Source organism: Cygnus olor, chromosome 1, assembly GCF_009769625.2.
Source record: "Cygnus olor isolate bCygOlo1 chromosome 1, bCygOlo1.pri.v2, whole genome shotgun sequence".
Classification (NCBI taxonomy): Eukaryota; Metazoa; Chordata; class Aves; order Anseriformes; family Anatidae; genus Cygnus; species Cygnus olor.
The window spans coordinates 19627893-19649283 of record NC_049169.1 but is presented as its reverse complement, the minus strand read 5'-3'; positions in this window follow the sequence as shown (position 1 = coordinate 19649283).

Here is a 21391-nt window from a genome sequence, read left to right as displayed (position 1 = left end):
GTGTACAGATCTGAATATTCATTATTCCTGTTGAAGTCAATGGGAATATGAATGTTGGTAGGCTAAAACACTGAACTGCAAGAGCGACAGGAGTCAGGCCAAGAAAGAAATTGGGCAGACGTGTCCAGTATTCTGATCTTCAAAATCTCACAGTGCACATGCAGTTAGTGTGATTGGGCTGAGATGTGATAACTTGTCACTTGGTAGTTGTTAGTTTATAGTAAGAAAAACAGAAGACCATTCACTTTCTCTGATGGTGAAAACTAAAAGCAGGTGCTGGACAGCAAAGCATGGTTGCAGGCTGTGAATAGGGTGAGGGTAACCCCAGGAAGATTCCTAAATCTAGGAGATGGTGAAGATATAAAGTACATCTTTCCCAATATGCCCTGTAAATTTGTTTCTGGTTCCTGCTTAGTGTAACTGATGATACAAACCCATTCTTAGGTGACTACATTTTCCCATACTTCCCATAGAAAACCATATGCCTTAGCAGTGTTTGCTGTGTTCATTAGGCAAATACATGTTGTAACAATGGTGGCCCATCTTTTAAGCTGATGAGTGTCTTGCCCTCTGAACAAGGGTTACTGTACAGGGCCAGAGTAGATCAGATCCTGGTTGATATTTAATTTGGCAGTATACTGTAATGCTGTGTTTGTTGTTGGCATGTACACCAGCCTCATTCACACCTGTTGAGAAAAAGATAACTTGTAAAATCTTTAATGAGGTGACCCTTGATAAAGCTCTTATGAGAACATACTCCATTTTCCACCACGGAAGTCACCTCTGGCCTCTAGAGTAGTAGTATGGTAGAACCTAGGGATTTCCATTAGTCAAGGTATAAACAAATAGTCCTGGAGTTATGCCACTTTAGAATAACTACAGTAGGGATCACGTTAAACCAGATATGCTAATTAGTTTATTTTCTAAATCAATGCTACTTTGATAGGACAAGGGAGAATGGTCTTAAACTAAAAGAGGATAGATTTAGACTAAACATTAGGGGAAAATTATTCACTGTAAGGGTAGTGAGGCACTAGAACAGGTTGCCCAGCAAAGCTGTGGATGCTCCATCCCTAGAGGCAGGTTACGGGCAGGTTAGACGGGGCCTTGGCCAACCTGATCTTGTGGGTGTCACCCCTGCCTATGACAGGGGGGGTTGGAGTTAGATGATCTTTAAGGTCCATTCCAACTTGAGCCATTCTTTGATTCTATAACTGTAAACTTTACCATAATTATAACAATTATGTACTTCACAGAATCACAGAATCACAGAATCGAAGGGGTTGGAAGGGACCTCGAAAGATCATCGGGTCCAACCCCCCTGCCAAAGTAGGTTCCTTAGAGCAGGCTGCCCAGGTAGGCATCCAAACAGGCCTTGAATATCTCCAGAGAAGGAGACTCCACAACCTCCCTGGGCAGCCTGTTCCAGTGCTCCGTCACCCTCACCGTGAAGAAGTTCTTTCTCATGTTGGTGCGGAACTTCCTGTGCTCTATCTTGTGGCCATTACCCCTTGTCCTGTCCCCACAAACCACTGAGAAGAGGTTGGCCAAATCCCTCTGTCTCCCACACCTCAGGTATTTGTACACATTGATGAGATCCCCTCTCAGTCTTCTTTTCTCAAGGCTGAACAGACCCAGATCTCTCAGCCTTTCTTTATAGGGAAGATGCTCCAGGCCCCGTATCACCTTTGTGGCTCTCCGCTGGACTCTTTCCAGGAGATCCCTGTCTTTTTTGTACTGGGGAGCCCAGAACTGGACACAGTGCTCCAGGTGAGGCCTGACCAGGGCAGGCCTACTTATTACAAAGACAATATTGTTGTAACATATGCACTCCTTCATCACTTTCTCTTTTTCCACCAAAGAAAAGAAATTATAGATTCTGCCTAGAAATGCATATCACAGTGCTTTCAAGCCTGTCATATCAAGTTGCAAAAGTACTGAATATGACTTCAGGCACCTATAATAACTACCTTATTTGCAGTGTTTGAGCCCTGTCTTGCAGATTCTTGCACTTTAAGCTGGGGACATGACTAAACCTGGAAGGTAGTCAGCAACAGAATTCTCTTTTTCAGATGGGCACCATAATTCACCCTAGTTTGCTTTTTATCTTGTTGCTGTAGGTGACTAGGTTTAGAAACTAGGGTTTAGAAGAAATTAAATATGATGTACAGCCTTATTAAGCTGTCAAGATTCTTAGGATTGTAAATAACTTTTCTCATTGGTTTAACATTGGTTTGCATACTCTGTAAATTCTTGCATTCTGATTAAATCTTGAGAAAAAAATGTGGAAAAGAAATTATCAGTAGAACTCCATTAAAGAAAGGTGAGACTTCATCAGCAACAGACACACAGAACATCCTGAACAGAATGAACCTGTGGTTTGACAGATGTAGAATAAATACAGTGAAATTTTATCTATGTAATATGAAGACACAAGGCCCAAATGCACTTTTGAGACCAATAAATATGTATCATCTAACACACTCATGACAAATATTTATTCCCTAAGATTAGATTACAGACTCTGTAAATAGTCAACATCTTCAAGTTTTGTAAACTGAGATGAAATGAAGGAGACATTCAAGCAGACTCAGATTCCTGAAGTTAAGAAGAATTATCATGGGAAGACAGATTCATCTCTCTCACTCACTTGAAGCTAGTGGATCATAGAATATGGAGAGTGGGATTTCATTCCTCATCTCAGTTGTTATCTTCTATAAGACAAAATTCCTATTGACTTTTCTGAGGGCATAATCTGTTCGGTGACTTCAGAAATAACACTGCATTCTTGAATCATTATTTTGGTCTAAAAACTTACATTATTTTGTTCTAAAAATATACTATCGGTTCCAACCTCCCTGGAAAGTGTTTACTGATGAAAGGAATTCAGCTTTGTCGAGACATTTTAGAATTTAGCTGTGCAAACTCATATCATTTTGTGTTTACTTGCCATTTTCAAATCAATTTTAGATGGTAAGAGAAAACTGTTTTTCACCTAATTTCAGTAATAAAAGAAATAGTTCCCTAGTAGATGATATAAGTTCAATGGCTTAAAATATTCATTTTTTGATTGTAGTGTGTATGATTGTGTCAGATCAACAGTTATGAAAATGAAAAACAGGTACACTGCATTATTTTCTCTCTGAGTATAATACTACTTCTCATGAAGTTTTCTGCAGAAAGTGTTTTTTTGTGGGACATGAGAGCACTAAGAGAGAAAAAATCAACTTACTTTATAATATTTTCCTTTTAGTTTATGACATATAAGAAGTGGAGAATGCAATAATCAAATGAAATTTATCAGCTTTAAAATTATGGGTCACACATAATAGTTGTGTAAATCATAGATAAATCCTTCATCAGTTACTCTGGGTTTATGGCAATACAATGCCAATGGGTCATACTGGTTAACCAACCCGATCAAATACTAGCATTGTAATTATTTTACACGCGTCTTTTACTAACAGCTCACTTTCTTAAATTTGTTTTTCACTTTACTTGTTGCTCTTGAAGCTATGAAAATGGAAATCATATTTGCCCTTTTTTACCTGTTTAATTTTTGTACTTGTTCAATTGCATGAGTCTGACATCAGTTTATTCATGCAGTGTTCCAAAAATCCATTTATCATTACAACCTTAAATGAGCAGAAATTTGATATTAAAAAGTGCTGCTATGTCTTCAGAGATATAGTGGTCATTATCAAAATGGAGTGGTAATTATCAAAAAAAAAAAAAGTCAAGTAGGAAAAAAAGGAACTGAACCCACAGCTCTGAGTGCACCAAATACACAAACCACATTGTCTCTCCACCAAATAATAACTTTTAAGAGGATATGGAAGATTTGCTTCTATTTAGAAATCTACAATCATATGTCAATTACTGACAAGTGTGGGTGGGAAGGAATAGTAGTACATGGTATAGTCCTTCTCTGACAAACACACTTTGAGGGCTGCAGATGTGATCCCTCAGTGTAAGAGAAAATTAAATCCCTGAATGAAAACCTGTATCATGTATTATGCTACCCAGGGTCTAATGGTTTTAAGTACTAAAATGAACTAACGTACCTGAATGTAGCATGTTCACAGAATCACCAGATCACAGAAGGCACCTCTAGACATTGTCTAGTCCTACCTTACCACTCAGAGCAGGGTCAACAAGAGCAGGTTGTCTCAGGACTTTGTTCAGTTGGTTCCTGCCTGCAAGGGTGGAGGCTCCGCAACTTCTCTGGGCAGCCCAATCCAATGTTTCATGATTCTCACAGTAAAAATCCTTTTTTCTTATTTAATTTTACATATTTCAACTTGTTCCCGTAGCTTCATGTCCTTTCACTGGTTATCACTGAGAAATGTCTGGCTTCATCTACATCTTTACTCTCTCATCAGGTATTTATACACAGACTTTATTCAGGGGACAGATACTGTAACAAAAGCAAGGACTGAAGTGAACTTACAAATACTCTTTCATTATATAACTCTTAGGCCTGAACCTCTTTGTAGAATTGTTTGTATTGTGATATTAGAATAAAATAATATAATTAACACTATACATCATTAATGTTTCATTTTATGGTAGTCAGCATTTCTGTTCAAACTTATTTTTTCCTCACACTTTTCACACACCACACATCTGCATCAAACTGGCACTTCCCTCCTGTCCTCCATTTTTGCAAATCTGATTTCACTTTGCCAAGGAGTCTGAGGTCTCCTCAATGATTTGGGATAGTGAGAATCCCCCAGTGTGTCTGCAGCCCAGTTCTTCACAGCAGTTGCATTAGATCATCACATACTCTCATTACAGAAGGCAGCTTCTGCTCATCCAGTTTTGTTTTACTAGTGCCTGGCCTGAGAAACTGAATTTCCATTAGTCATATTAACTTTCCTTTGTAAGGAGTGGTCTGGGCCAGCAGCAGACAGATAATCGGAGTTGATGACCATTACTGCTCTGTGGTGTGATCAGCCTTCAAGGAGGTGACAGACACTTATCCTCAGCAAGGATAGTGTTTTGGAGTACATCAAATAGGTTTACTTAGGGCTACTTAAAGACCTCTGAGTCACACATGGAAGGGAACAGCTGTGGTTTGTGAAGCATTGCAGCCTCAAGCTGCTCATCCTGCCCCTTTGATGAAGGTTACTGCCATCACAGAAGAAGCTGTCAGAAGTGAATCTAAATTCATATTTCAGCAGTTGCCATTCACAGGCTGATTTATGAGAGCAAACTCTACATCTGAGGTATGGATTGACATCCTGAGTAGCTGAGGTATTGACTGTTAGGATCAGCAACACTTCAAACTATTGAAGCTAAATCCAGGAGTGACTTAACTTCATAAAGCTTACAACTATGATTTTGAAATTTATTATACACTGTGCCCCTGAAATTGTCTTATGAAACTAGAATAATGTGAAACTAGGCATTCATACAATGCCAGGTTTCCAAATTAAAAGGATTTCAACTTTTAAAATTCATCTTCTTGATATTGTATTACCATAAAACAGTGCTTATAAGAGAAATTACAGAAAAGAACAAGAAAAATGAGCAGAGTTCTTGAAAACACGACCTCTGAAGAAAGGATAAGGTTTGAAGAAAAAAAATATGACTGGAAAGGATATAAAATAGCACTCTTTGATATGCAGAAGATAGTTACAAAGAAGAAAGGAATAATCTGTTCATTGTGTCAGCCTTGGATAGAACAAGAAGTAATGGTCTTAAATTAGAGCAGGGGAAATTTAGATTATGTATTAGGAAAAGATTTTGAACCATAAATCATGGGAAAGGACTGTCTAGGGAGACTGTGGAACTATCTTTACTGGAAGTTTTTGAGAACAGACTGACAACTTTCAAGGCTGAATAAGGTGGAAGTGATCCCGTCCTGGGACAGCACAACAAACTATTGAAGTTCTTTTTGACACCCATTTTTGAATGTGTAATACTTCACATGAACATAAGTACAATTTAATTGAAAAAAAGGCAAACCTGTGACCAAGTTGTGAAGAATGATGATGGCTGCACCCAGAGAGAATTGGTCAATGGTTCTATGTACAGGTGGAGGCCAGTGATAAGAGGTGTCCCTCAGGGGCCTGTCTTGGGACTAGTGTTTTTCAGTATCTTCATCAATGACATAGACAGTGGGATTGAGTGCACCCTCTGCAAGTTTGCAGGCAACACCAAGCTGAGTGGTGCAGTTGATGCAACAGAAAGAAGGGATGCTATTGAGAGGGGCCTGAACAGGCTAGAGAGGTGGGTCCATGTGAGCTGAAAGAGGTTCAATAAGTCCAAGCGCAAGGTGCTGCACCTCGGTCGGGACAATCCCAGACATGAGTACAGACTGGGAGAAGAACTCATTGAGAGCAGTCCTGTGGACAGAGACTTGGGGGGTTCTTGTGGACGAAAGGTTCAACGTGAGCCAGCAGTGTGTGCTTGCAGGCCAGAAGACCAACTGCATCCTGGGTTCCATCAAAAGAGGAGTGGCCAGCAGGTTGAGGGAGGGGATTGTCCCCCTCTACTCTGTCCTTATGAGTCTCCACCTGGAGTATACTGCATCCAGGTCTGGGGCCCCCAGAATAAGAATGATGTGGAGCTGTTAAAGTGAGTCCAGAGGACAGCCACAAAGATGATCAGAGGGCTGCAGCACCTCTCCTATGAAGAAAGGCTGATAGAACTGAAGATGTTCAGCCTGGAGAAGAGATGGCTCTGGGGAGACCTCAATGCAGCCTTTCTGTCCTTAAAGGGGTCTTATAAAAACGATGGAGAACGACTCTTTACTTGGGTAGATAATGATAGGACAAGGGGGAATGGTCTTAAACTAAAAGAGGATAGATTTAGATTAGACATTAGGAAGAAATTATTTACTGTAAGGGTAGTGAGGCACTAGTTGCCCAGAGAAGCTGTGAATGCCCCCTCCCTGGAGGTGTTCAAGACCAGGTTGGATGGAGCTTTGGCCAACCTGATCTAGTGGGTGTCACCCCTGCCTATGGCAGGGGGTGTTGGAGTTAGATGATCTTTAAGGTCACTTCCAACCCAAGCCATTCTCTGATTCTATGGTTTATGGTTCTGATAGTGGTTTATCAACTAACATTATACTGTGACTGGCTTACTACAATGCTGTGAAATGAATGGCATATTAAGTGATTTAGCATAGCCAGTTGGTGAACACACTGAATCAGAAATGACCAAAGTCCCCTCCTTCTTCTGTTCTTTTGCCTTTAAAAATATTTTTAATTCTTTTCTGTACTGATTTGATTGTGATTGTGATGGCTAATGAAAGAAATGTTCTCTCCACTCTCCTTTGTTCTCAGGCCTCAAGTATCAGCAGATTATATACAAGGATGATCCTTGGTATCCAAGTAATTTTTGAATGATATATAACTGCTATGTAAACTGCCCAGCTGGTCTTACGTATATGAGCATGGAGCCAGTATCTGATCTATCAATGCTGATAAGCAAATTGAGATTGAGAACTTGTGGTTTCATTCACAAAACAGATCTAGGAACATTAAAAAAAATCTATTTACATTATGCAGGTAGTCCTTTTTGGAAGGGGATCATCATTAGCCTCATGAGAACTTACTCTGAAAGGGCGCTTTCTCTGTGGTATTTTGTCAGTTTATAGCAATCTTGTGTTGTATACTAGATCCATCTGGTGAAGTGAAGTCTAAGATATGACTGTGACCAGCAATAACAGCTGCCCTTTGCAAGGTGTTCCAGGGGAGGCTCTCATTGTGGTAATACTTAACACTGCATATTCCACTATGAGGTTAGAAATACAACTGAAATATCTTTAGTGTAATTCAGCTGAAATATTTTAAAGTTTAATAGTTTATTAGGATAATTAGCTCCACAAAAAGTCATATCAGGTAAACTTAGAAAAGTAAATTAGAAAAGTAAGCATCTTGAGATTAAATCACAGAATTACAGGAACATTGTGGTCAGAAGGAGCCTTTGAAGATCATCTGGTCCAACATCCTTGCTCAACGCAAGGTCAGCCAGAGGAGGTGGCACAGGACTGTCCCCGTTCAGGTTTTGAATATTGTTGAGTGGAGGTTTCACAGCCACACTGAGCAAATATTCCTATGTTGTGTGTTCAACAGCAGAATAAAGAAGTTTTCTCTTCCCCGGTGTTTCACAGGATTTTAGTTTGCCATTTTCTATCTATCTTTTCATTATCGCTATTTTGTCTGTCTCCTGCAGAGCATTTTATATAGAAGTTGCTACTGAAAACAAAACTAAAGCTGCATGGAACTAGTAAGGTTAGGTACAAAGATCTTTGGAGTGAAATGCACAGAAAACTGAAATAAATTTTAATGGAAAAACAGATTTTTTTTATGTCATACCTCTCTTCAAGCTCCCTAACAGGAATTAGTTATTTTATAGAACTATTATGGATGTAGGAAGTAAATACGGAGAATATTACCTTCAAGAAAAACAAAGTTACTTTGAAATTCTATTCCACAGACACACACATTTTGAAAAGGTTGACATGAAAACCAGGGAGCTGTGGGAGCACTCAACAACATAAGACATTCCATAATTTTGGGGCTGGTCTCTCAGCTATGTTGGACTCTGAAAAAAATGGGAAAGTCTCTCAAGACTAAGACACTGATGTCTTAGTTGTTGCAGTGCAGTGCTTACACAGAGCCAAGGACTTTTCTGCTTCTTGTGCTGCCCTGCTGTGCTGTAATTCCAGCAAGTGGCAATGACCAATATTTTAGATCTTTCTTATAATGTCCTATTTATTTATATGCATTGAATGAAGACACAATCTGAAACAAGGTTTCAGTGGCTAACGTTAGAGTTTCTAAGACAACAACACTACAAGGGGAAGCTAGGGACAGATGATGAAAATAATAAAAAAGATGTTTGATGTTTTCTTTCATAAGCATAGTAACGGATAATATTGCTAACAAATGTAGTTAGACCATTGAACCAATCTGGCTTTTGCATACTTAAAAAAAAAATTCTCTGAAATATATACTCTAAGCAAAAATTTTAACTCTGATATAAGTAACATACCAAATGTTAAAGTAATGGGTCTAGAATATGTATTTTGCCAGATTTTCAAATATGGTTTAGTACTGCAAATAAGAAAGACATTTTGAACACTAAGTGGAGTTAATGTTCTGGAATTTTGGCATTTAAAACAAGCTCCTTTAACCTTTGTTGATGATTTTACCAAATGTAGGAGCAGCTTTCATTACCATTGCAATGCAGACAGTGAAGCTTTAAAGAAAATGTCAGACATTAAGAAAGTGTCTGGTAGGTTCTGTACTTTTAGTAGCTCTTTTCCCAACAGTATTTGCAAGCCTGCCTATGTCCAAATTCATTTTGCTAAGGAAGATAAGAAAGAGGCATATAATATGTCAGCTTCAACTGCTGATGTGAGTTATTTCCCTTTCTTCTCCCCTTTAGTACGAAAAGAGTAAGGTATATAAAGTAAAGAGTAAGTGATACCTTGGAGAAAATCCAGATTATTTTTTCTCTGTGGTAAAACCTTAAGTGACACTTAATTTGAAATATCAAGAGTTGCATTTCCTATTCCTTTCAAATTAAAAACAACAACAACAACAACACGCTGAACGTGTAAAAGGAGAAAAAAATGCTTTAAGATGATTAAAATACTAAATGTTGGAACCTTAATGTCTTTGGACTCCCCCCATACTCTCCTCTTCAAGTCCTTGATTGGATGTCTAGCTTCAAATTGATTCAGTTTTAGCAAAGAGACTGCACAGTGTCTCACTTCTAAATTATTCTGTAATCTTGTGATGATGGTAAGCTCTCCTGGTGAAGAAGGTTCAAATCTCTTTCAGCTACTTAGATGTTTTTGTTGTTGCTGTTGTTGTTTTTAATCCACCAACCAACAACAACAACACAAAACCAACCAACCAACCAACCAACCAAAAAAAACCACCAACCAGCCAACCAACCAAACAAACAACAGTGGTTTATATTGCTTTCAGTATCATAATCAAGCCATCTCATAGGAGATCTCCATCTCAGAGGTGAGCTGAAAACGTGTAACAGCTATTGTTTGCTAGACCCTCTATGAGCAGGGCTGCTGCCAGCAGCAGGAATAGCTGTAGACACTGCTTGGGTAAAGAAAAGGTGAACAGGGAAGCCACCTTTGGAATCTGTGTGACTGATATGGGTGATTGATTCAGCCTAAGGACATAACAATAGAGGTTTATGTAGATGAAGATTTTGACTGGTGGGAAGCAAGTCTCTCTACAGTCTAAGCTCTCTTCCTCTCCCAATCCATATAATTTCTGGATAATTTAAGCGGCTTCCCACTCAAATCCTCTATCAACTAGTGAAAAGTTCTCTCTCTACCTTTCATACTCCAAGGGAAAAATGGAAATCTGATGGAAAATACCCCTTAACAGTAAGCTGTGTACCGAAGCTTTATTTCAGTGCTTTTCAGGGAAACGCACAAACATTTCTGAGGGTACAGACCTTTGAGACTGTTGTATTTGCCACCTTTTGTATTCTTTTCACTTGTATGTACAAATATCTCACAGGTAAAGATTTGTCTCTTTCCTTCCTCTGCTCTCATCTCCTTTATGTCCTTTAATGTCAATATCAACCACATATGAAAGTGACATAATTTTATGTTTCTCATTGGTAGTAATGGATCAGCAAATGAGTTTCTGTCATCAGCACCCATAGCTACTTATCCTGGAAACATCTGTGGGATGTTCTCTTGTGTTCATCCTTGTGGGCAAGGGCAAGTGCAAAGCTATGGGCTGTGAAGTGCCAGCCCTGGGTAAGTTCTTTACATAGCACTTTCAGCCATGGATCACCGTTGTGCTTGCTGCGGTACACAAGATAAATAGGCAAACAAAGCATAAGAAATGATATAAATAAAATGGATCTTCATGGCCTTGGTGTGAAATACAACAAAGAGTCTGTAAAACTAATTGAATCACTAGGGAAATATTTCTTCACTCCTAATAATACCTCCGTATCAGTGTTACCTTTCCTTTTCTTTAAGTGCTTGTAATTCAGACTGTCAAGTTCTTTAAACATAAGGACAAATGCTCATGTAATTTTGTGCCTGAAAAGCAGCTATTGCACATAAGCAATCATCTAAAAAAATCACAAGGAACTTAGTATATGGATTTAGTTTGTCTATATGGCAGCACAATGACATGATAGATTGTAATGGTTCTATGGTAAATAATGCAGTTTAAAATTAGACTTTAAAAACAGTGTAGCTGCCTCAGTTCACTGAGTGTTTAAAATTATCTCATCTCTCATTTACTTCCATCAAATATATTTTTCTTCTTTTGAATTTAGCATTCCGAGGCAGGGAAATCCAGAATTATTTCACAGTAAAATGACATTAAGAATCTTCATTAAAGTGACACATCAATCTATTTATACCCCACTCATCAATATGATTCCTTAATTGTAATTACATAAATTCATCAGGAATTCTAGTCTTATATTTGCTTATGTGTTTTTTTTTTTTTCTTTTTCCACTCATAAAAGCAACCTTAAACACTAGGTGTTTTATTTCATCCACAAGATGGCAAAAAATTAAAACTGTTGTGGGTGTCTGTGGATTCACAGCAAAGACCAATTGGAAAGAAAGTGCTGGGCTGTCTTTTGGTGACTTTAAATTTTGTGGTGCTCCACCTCTATTACCCTTATATACTTTGTGCAACCAAATACTTGCTGCTATTACTCACTTTCCTACTGAATATACTATCTGAACACTGATTCTCTTGCCAATAAAAATAACTGATGTTTCAAAAAAGTAACAAATAGTTAAAAAGCTCCCAGATTTTACATTAGACCTGAAAAAATAGTAAAAAGATCTAACCCTAGATCAGAGCCCTTATCAACCCTATAGGAATAAGAAATCTTATTTCAAGTTTTCAAGACTTCTTGAGTCAGATCTGTAAACTGAATCTTTGTTTTTCACATTATAATCTTAGGGTATTCAAAGTGATGCTTTTGGAATTGTTTATACAAGCAATAAAATATTTATGGGACCAGAAAATAAAACACTTAATTTTGTTTCTTTTAGTGAGTTTGAGTGCCTTTCATATTGGTGTATGGCTATTTCCATGCTTGATTTTGATTAGAATTTATATACTGAATCTGTAAAACTGTTGTAGTTTTACCTTGCTAAGCAGCTGAACTCCACAGCAACCAGTCTCTCACTCCTCCTTATCAGAAGAGGAGGGGAAGAAGAAAAGAAAAAAAACAATTAATGGGTTGAGATAAGGATAATTTGATTAAAGGAAAAATAATTATTAAGGTAAAATTATTATTAAGGGAAAATTAAATAATTTAACTAAAGGGAAAAGGAAAAAGAAAAGCGCAGAGAGAGAGGACAGACATTTTCATAACAAGAGCCTGTCCCTCCCCTCTCCTTCCCTTCTCCCACCTTTTATTGCTGAGCATGATATCATATGTTATGGAATATCCCTTTGGTTGGTTTAGGTCAGCTGCCCTGGTGGAGTCCCCTTTCCACCTATTACCTACCCCTAGCCCGCTGGCTCTTGGAGGGGTTGGAGGGAGTCGTCATGCAATAGACACAACACTGGTGTGATACCAATGCTGTTATATCTACAAGTGCAGAGCATAACACTGTATAGGCTGCTGTCGGGAAAGTTAACTCCATCCCAGCCAGACCCAGTACAAAAATATTTTCTGATACTCAGTTAATGAATATGCATGTAAAACTGTGAAGATTTAGAAAAATTACAGAGGAATTTTCTGTCAAAAAAAAATAATCAGAAAATTCCAACCTATTTCTGTTTAGTACCACATTGTGTATCCAGTGAGACCAGCTCTGTCCAGTGGACAGAATTAAGCTACTTATGGTGACCCTGATAGATAAACATTATGAGAGTTTGTGTACAAATATGATCCATAACGAATTGTGGCCCCGTTATCTACTTCACTCCCAGAGGTGAAGAATTATTTCTACATTTGTTCATACAGCTGATGAGGCTGGTCCTGCTTATGTTGCTGCTCAGCCATATATGTGAATGTGTCCTGTAACACACTTCTGAGATCTCAGGAAAGAGCCTTTTTTCTGTAAGAATTCCTTGCAGATAGTGGATACTGTCCATATTCCAGGCAGGGGAAGTGGAACATTTACTGCAGATGAGTTATTACTTGTTACTTACTAAAGAAAAGAGAAGCTTTTAGAGTTCCTGCTGGAACAAAGAGTCCTAGAGTATGCTGTCCTGTTGAAAGTCCTCTCTCAGGCTCCTGTTTTCTTGATCGCCATCGTTTACCATATGGAGGTTTCTTGTAGCAAGAGTTTGAGTTTTTAATTGCAAAGAAAGACATTTACAGAGTTCTACCATGTTTTATGTATTTATGTATGTGTGCATTTATTTATTTATTGCAATTTGCAAGACTTACTCTTTGTAAACTATAAATATTTTTTGAGCTCAGACACAAAATGAGTATTTACTGGTTTGATTAGACATTTTAAAAAGAAGAATTCCAGTAAATTTATTTTGTATGTGTGTGTGTTATAAAGTTAAAAGGCCATAGGATGTAATGTTGGTCAAGGGTAAAATGTGAGTTAATGTTACAAGTTTTATTTTCTAACATTTTTTCATATATATAATACTCTTGCTCATTAGAAGTTGTTTATGGTTAAACCAACCACATTTCTACAAGATTAATTCAAAAAATAAAATCAGTCTCTACTTTTATGGTAAATCAATGCTTGCAACCGTAAATAAAAACAAATCACCATAGTAATGCCTGTTCTTCTAACAATCCATTCTTCCTCTCCATTGTGAATCTTTAGAATTAAACCCTCTCATATGGGTTAAATATTTATGATCACAATCAATTCATTTTGGTTTTACAGCCTTCCTTTTTGACTTCTGTATTATGAGTAAAAAGATGTACAAGCCCAGAGATTCACCAGCAAGCAAAACTTTGAGCTCAAAGTACACTACTAAAGTAGAACTGCTGTAATAAATTTATTTAATAGTACCAAGATGTATTTATTATTGGTATACTCACAGGTTCTAATACACTCCAGGCTGTGTGATCATTTCTGTTACAGACAAATTTTTTAAGGTGTTATAGCTCAGCTATAAAACTATTCTGGTCTCAAATTTGACTTAAAAATCTTAGACTAACTCCAGCTTAGAAAAATTCCATGTTAAAATCTTAGAACAATGCAAACTTTAAAAATGTCTGTGTTGGGTGGTTTGGTTTAATAGTTTTTTGATTTTAATTTTGTTTGGAAGACAAAATGGTGCAATCATAAAAAAAAAAAAAAAAAAAAACTAAAAAAAAATCTATGGTGATAAATATTTGTCTTTAAAGCATTAAAAGAAGTTTGGCATGAACAAATGAAACTTAATATCATTTAGGTTTCTAATAGAGACAATTGTAAATGGGACATTTAAGTTAATGTCTCAGCCTTTGTTATCTTTATTACTGCATTCTGCCATTTTTCAAACAATATACTGAAGACTGATGAAAAACTTTTGCTACTGCATCTTGCTTTTCTTTTAGTTACATTTAAACAACATTGCCACAAGACAATTTTTAGTGCTATCACATTGCATGTTTTGGAAAATTTATAATGGGATACCTCATAAAGAACAGTATACTCAAAGCAATTAAGTCCGAAGCCTCCTCAAATGTGGTCCACTAACACAAGTGTTGGGGTATTTTTCACACTTCTGAGACAAACACTTTGAATCTTGATTTTCTCTTAATTCCATGCTAATAAAGTGATTATAATTTTTCCTTCTGTTGTTTTGTTTTGCCGTGTAATCTCCCCCTCTCTCCCCAAGAAACAAATATTTTTGTTTCTTGATCATGCAGTAATTATGTTTCCAGTTATTTTACTCTTTACAGTTTTTCCCCCCAGTTCTTTGTGATTCACTGTGTCTTCTACATGTCTTCTACAGCACAACTGGCAGCACTAGTGAAAGCTACTGTCTTGCCTGCTAACTAGCACACCACATTTGTTTAGGTCGGGATTTGCTGTCAGTTTGGCCTATTTGCTTATCATTGAGACGTGCTTCTCTCACACAATCCCTTCTTCTCAGTAGAAACAATTTATTTAGAGTTGTTACTATGTGATGGGCAGCTGCCTTTTCTTTTTCTTATGAACTGGTGAAGCTCCCCTTTCCCTCTGTACAGCGAAATGATGTCTCTCATTCAGAATCAGGGTGACAAAGACTGCAGCAGTATATGCTGGACAGATAAGAAGTGCTCATATACTTAACACTGCTTTTCTGTCTGCATCATGGGTCCCCTTTGATAGAGAGGACAAGTCCCTGCAAATTAGAAATGTAAATATCCACATTGGAGTAACTTGTTTTGCATTATTTTTCTGTTGAAAAATTATTTTCTCTGTAACACCTAGTAAGCTAGCCTACAATGCCATGACTACTTCCATGAAAATAAAAAAGAGGATATGAAAAATTTAACAGGCATAAAAAATATATATTTTTTTTTAGATTAGAGTAAGCTACACACTATAAAATAAAAGCTAGGAGAGAGGTATTCAGTTTGATATCATGTTGGATACCAAACATAATAAAGCCATCAGTGATGAGAAAAGAGGCAGCTGTATGCAGATCTGTGGAGTTTTTTTCATATCTAAAAATATTGTCTCCAGAAAAATAATGAAAATTTATAGCTAGATCCAAAACAGAATAAAATCAGCAACAGAGTTTCTATTTACTTCAATGAGTAATCATTTGTGTAGATACCCTTTTTCTGAAGGATGAATAAAAGAGCCAGCCACAACTAATGGAAACTTGATGTTAACACTTATGGGATGGGTTGGAAACAGTTGCTGAAATCAGAGCTAAAAATCAGCTGTGAAGATACAGCCTCTGAACAGGTTTGTAGAAACCATCCAAGAAAAAGCTTAATTGAATGTTAAATATGTTTTCACACATTGAGATTCAGACTTTGGGCTGTGCTTAAAGAATTTCAGTCCATTTTCAAGCAGCTGGTACACTCACAGATGTTTTATGAAACATCTGTTAAAGATGAATACTGAAATGAGTGTTAAAAACTGCTTCGGAAAGCTTCAGTTCTTCCTACGGCTTTGCTTATCCCTGGAGCTACATACACATCCTTAGCTTGAAGGTGGCCCTTCTTCTACATCCTATACCTTTGCCCACTGCCATACTACTATATACTGCTTCTTAAGTGGGTCGTTGCTAATCTAGTTAAACCATTCTCATCCACAGCTACTCCAGAGGGAATGATATCAGGAAACCTCATGGAGAAGGAAGTGCCAATGAAATCAACAAAAACAAACTTCCTTCTTAAATAAATAAATAAATAGATAAAAATCGGAAGAACGTGTAAATCTGAGGAGTTAAGAGGGACATATATACCTAGAGAGTTCAGATTCTTGATATTCAGGAACCTTTACATGCAGATTTTTATTTTAAGTGGACGTATGAAAAGTGTCCATGTGTTCATGTTTGCAAGGAAAGTATTCCTTAATAGGCTGCAGAAGAGTGAATGTCTTCGTCTAGATTTTTTCCTTATTTTATTTCATGTAATTGAGACACCTGTTTTACGAGTGACCTTTCACACCAACAAAGCTTTATGGTTAAAGAAGAAAAGCAGAATAAATTATTACAAGACTGAACAAGAAAAGCTTGAATGGTGGACTCTGACCTTGTCAGATACTGTCAAGCTCTCAGGCTCAATATCTGTTTGTCAGGTTGTCCATCAAATTAGATTCTATACAGAGAAGGATTGAAAGGAGGCTCTTCAAAATAACACAATAGATTTTTTTTTCTATTCATAAAATAATGCAAAATAAAAGTAAAATTCCAAAGCATGTTTTGAGTAAATAGTAGAGTTTCAATTTTCAAAAGATTTTTATAAAATGAATCAACTTTGTACTTATATGAAAATAGTCTGTCTTTGGCATTTTTTTAATACTGTGAAACTGCATGAGAAAATACATTAAATATTAGAGGTAACAGAGGCTAAAATCCAAAAATTTCTGAAGAAAACCAAACTAGAGAACTGTAAATGAAAGAAAAAGTATTAATCAATGTTTAAAAGGATCTGTAACATTTTTTTCCTGAGGACTCTCAGGGAAATTTAGGGGCACACATTCATACAGAAAAAGATTTTTTTTTTTCACATTTTTTCTCACTTTGTTGAGAGAATTGAAGTGACAGTTTACCAGGACTCAGTAGGTATAGGATTATTAACAAATTATTTAATGATAAAAATAGTTATGAAAATATATATCAAGTCATTAAATAACATGTAAGAAAATCAGACAGTCTCCCTGTGGTTAGTTCCATCTGTAATGATCCATGCAGGAGATTTTTTCACCTTGCTCTGGGGACCAGGTGCTGACCAGAGACAGAGGCATGATTCTGGATGTCCTGGAGTCTGACTGCCATGCTCCAAAATTGCAGTTAATCTGCTCTGCACACCAATGAGAGAGGAAGATGGTGACTGTGATATTCAGGAAAAAAGTATGGCTAGAACACGGGTACTTAAAGTACAATCCAATGTGCAGAACTGATATGCACAGCAGCTAGGTAAAATATTTTCATTCGATCCTGATACCAGCTAAAACCAGTGGCTTATTCAAGTGTACTTGAGAAATGCATTCAGGGGAAACAAACAAACACAAAAACAAAACAAAACAAAACAAAAAAACAGAAATACATGAAACTCGGCTTCACACAGAACAGGCTTAGAAGGTTTCCATGAAATATTAACTCTCACATCCAACAGTTTAGCCTCACATGACATGTAATCAGCACATTGTTCTCTATTGCAAATCAAACTGCAGCACCTAGTCTGCTCACCTTCCTATCATGTTTAACAACACATCCTCCTCAGTATCCTGCTGGCAGCTCTGCTCATCTCTTACTGCAGCTTTTCACACTCCTGCAGAAATGAACCAATAAAATAGCTTCTTCCACCAGGAACAGTCATGCTGTCATAAGTTTAATGAAATAATTTTCACTCCATTCTATAAAGATCTGTCTTTTGGCCAAATTAATCCCTGGTCTAGCTAGCTTACATTTTTTGGGATATCCTTGAAATAAATAAATAAATAAAAATTAACATATATGCTAAAATGAGTAAATAGTTCCATATAAAGGAATTGGCTATTTTGAAAGAGGTGAAGAGATTAAAGTAGGTGAGTGCATACATGCCCTTTTGAGTACTGCTAATGCAGGAGTCTCTTTGTATTTTCAGTATTAGTTGAAAATTAGTCAATTCACAAAGTTTACTTATTAAGTTTTTTTCATCCCAAGTAAAAATAGATACATAAAACCTCATGGACAGATTTTTAAACCACAGCTTTCACTCTGAGGATGGCAATTCCCATGGGGTGACCTTAATCACATGACAGTGATGTACTGTATCATGTTCAGTTGTTTACTTATCAGTTTCTGAAACTGATGGATCAGATAAAGGAGCTTGTTTATCATGTTCAACTCCTTGTCTGTTTGATTCAGTGAAAGTTTTATCAGATTTAACATGTTATGTATTTATCAGGTGATATGTGTGTTTAATGTGCAATGCAATAGATAACGATAGTGTTGTGAGGGCAGGGAATCTGTCAGCGTTTCCATTATAAACCCCATTTGCCAAGCTTTATCACTGAGCTACAGCTCACTGGTTGTCAGCCCAAATGTATTCTTTTAAATAAAATCATATTTATATTGGTTTGACTACTTTATATTCAGAGAGCTTAAACATTCCTATTGTTTTAGAGGCTTTTCACTTAATATGGGAAAAAATGCTTCCAAAAGCAGGCAGAAGTGTTTTGTTTCACACTTTTATGCACAAAGCTCACATTATCATTAAAGGGCATTACATCTATTTCTCATTTGATAGATCTACATCTCTACATATTCACTAATGGGCTACTCTGTTCTATAAGCTTAAACACAAATAAACAACATGTTTCTGAGATATTTCATGCTTCTAGGATAATCTGAGGCTCAAATAAAAAATAAAGTAAATTATGCTGTATTTAAATTAGGTGAATAGGTTCTTTATGACAAAATTTCTGCTAATGTAATGAGAGTCGTTCTGCACGGGAGAAGGCTATCAGGAAATTCTTGAAATTCTTCAGTGAAAAAGAAGTGTTTGTGTGTCAGTGTGACTGCCTGTGGTGGCTTTCTTCAATTTTCCTAAGTTACTTCGCTGAATCATGCTTTAGTAAGAACACAGATTTCTGCAGGTGTAGTACTTTAGAGCAACCTCTGGCCACAGCTTGCTGCATGAGTCTGTGTTAGATTGACTAGTGCTCCCAGGCTCACACAAAAGGAGGCAACATGCCAGATTCACACCAGCGCAGGACTCAATAAGTGTATTGATGAGGGCAAAAATGTGTCTGCAAGACAATTATGATTTTCATACACGTGTTTATATAAAGGGATTCAAAGGATGCATAACAGGAATCCAAAGAACAGATACAGATGCATGAAATGTTACATGCTCCAGGATGACAGTTCATAATGTCCACAGAAATCATTTCAGTAAACAGTCAGACTAACTAAAACAAATCGGCAGCAGAATAAAACGGTTAGTTATCACCATTTACACAGTTCAAGGTGCAGAACATCATTCCCAGCAGCAGAATATGAGTAGTGGCACTAGTAGGTGCATTTCTTGCCCTGTTTAAAAGGGAATATGGCAGATTTAAGGTATAATATCCCCAGGCTTTCCTACATGAAACAAAAGCCTAAGCATAACAATAACATACCCAGAATAGAAGGAAGACTGGCGTTGCAGCCTCACTTCTATTTCTGAAGTCCTTCTTTTTTTTTTTTTTTAATTCTTTTTTTCTCTCTTTATTTTTTTATTAATTAAGGAAACAAATAAGTAAATAAATACCTTAGTTCAGGAACCTGGCTCCCAAGCTTGGAAAAGAGATCTGGCATCGTAGACCAGGTATTTCCATAATTCAGTAATGTTTGGAGTCTGGACCCCTTGCATTAGCCAGTCCTTTTGTCTTTCACATTATCTCAGTTTCACATATGTAAAAGTTGTGTTGGCATCAGTCTTCCATCTGTGATAGGTAGCACTGAAGTTTTGCAGCTTGGCTAGGGTAATCCTTTGCAACAGAGGCTTGTGTCACCATACTCACAAATCTGTGCACATTGGGTTGGAAAAAGAAAGAATAAATTGAACATGTACAGCTGTGTTTTGTACCACCTGAATAGTGTGTCAATACTATGATAACCTTGAATTTTGTGCTTACAGAAACATTGTGAGGAAGTAATTGTTGGATGGTTTTTTTTTTTTTTCTTTTTTTTTTTTTTTTCCCATTTTGAAAAGGAGATTGTTTCACACAGATGACAACATATTGTCTTTGCTGAAATGAGAATAGGTCCTCATCAGACTGTGTCATTTATTGACTAAGTTAAAAAAAAATGTACATCTTTTAACCTACTTACTGACCTCTAGAATGTCTACAATTGTAAAACATATTATGTTTATAAAGACCATTTCTCTCCAACAAATACAAAGGGATGTTTTGCCTTCAACTTCAATGAGAGCAGAATTTAGGCCTAAGAGACTTGCTCATATTCAGAAACAAAAAAAGTGGAATCAAGTACAGGTCTCATTCTAACAGATTTATCACAAAACTAGGCTTGGAAAATCTTTTTTTTTCCTGTTTGGTTCTCCTTTGCCCTGTGTCATGTGACAGTTTATGTCTTTGTAAGTCTTCCCATTGCAATGCAGTAGCCTTCCTGGCATGGCATGAATTGCTCTACAAAGTTCACAGCAGTGGAGAATCAGGGCATTTAAGTGAAGACTATTGCTGCATTTTAATGTGCTTTCACTAAATGAAGGGCTTTGCCACATCTTCAATGCTCTGATGAAAGTTCTTTTTTACAGTTAATGTCTGTGCTGTTTCATACAATGTTATAAATATTTATTGTGAGCAAAACATCTCTTCAGCATTCACAGCAAGTATTCACAAACAGCATCCATATGGTATTTTCAATATTTTATGTTAATATTTGAGTTAGTGTTATAATGTCAGCAGGAGCTCTGAGGCTGGTATGATGGAAATCGAAAACTGCTATCAACATTAACACTGCATTCCTGTTGTCTCTTCAATAGCTCATGACAAATGTCAATGCTAATCTTACCCTGCTGATATGAATAATGCCCCCAAAACAAACTGTAATACAGAAGTCATTTGAAAACAAAAATAAAATGGTAGAAGTCTTGAGTATTTAAATTAGAAGCAGAAGCTCATACTCATGAATAATGACATTTCAAAGGAAGGTAGAGTACCTTATGTCTGTATAGTCACAGGTTGTCAGAAAAGAAAATAAACGAAAAATTGTGTTTCTTCTACTGGTTTAATCAGTTATTAGTTGGAACATTGTGGAAGTATTTTTCATTAAATGAAATGTGAAGAATGTGATGGGAA